Here is a 515-nt window from a genome sequence, read left to right as displayed (position 1 = left end):
ATTTCTACAGAAACAAGTTAAAGTACCTGGCCTTTCTCCGCAAGCAGATTAACACCAGCCCACCCGTGGCCCCTACCACTTCTGGGCCCCCAGCCGCAACTTTTGTTGGACGTGCGAGGCGTGCTGCCCCACAAGACACAAGACAAAGCAAAGCCAGGCTGCCTTGGACCACCTCAGGGTATTTGATGGGATCCCACCACCCTATGACAAGAAAAAGCGAATGGTGGTTTCTGCTGCCCTCAAGGTTGTGCGGCTGAAGCCTACAAGAAAGTTTGCCTTCCTGGGACGCTTGGCTCATGAGGTTGGCTAGAAGTACCAGGCAGTGACAGCTACCCTAGAGGCAAAGAGGAAGGAAAAGGTCACCAAAAGAAAAAACAGCTCATGAGGCTATGGAAAAAGGCCGAAAAATATGTGGAGAAGAAAATTGACAATTACACAGAGGTCCTCAAGAGCTTCGGACTCCTGGTGTGAGCCCAATAAAGACTGTTTATTCCTCAAGCTTGGCCTGCCCTACC

General features: G+C 50.9%; 1 pseudogene; it reads left to right on the top strand.

The window, feature by feature from the left end:
• The first annotated feature begins 8 nt into the window (after positions 1-8).
• Positions 9-471, top strand: LOC103584887 (annotated as a pseudogene).
• The last annotated feature ends 44 nt before the right edge of the window (positions 472-515 follow it).

This window comes from Galeopterus variegatus, unplaced genomic scaffold, assembly GCF_000696425.1.
Source record: "Galeopterus variegatus unplaced genomic scaffold, G_variegatus-3.0.2 Scaffold172336, whole genome shotgun sequence".
NCBI lineage: Eukaryota > Metazoa > Chordata > Mammalia > Dermoptera > Cynocephalidae > Galeopterus > Galeopterus variegatus.
Note: the sequence above shows the minus strand (reverse complement) of the source record. Positions and strands in the feature narration are given on the sequence as shown.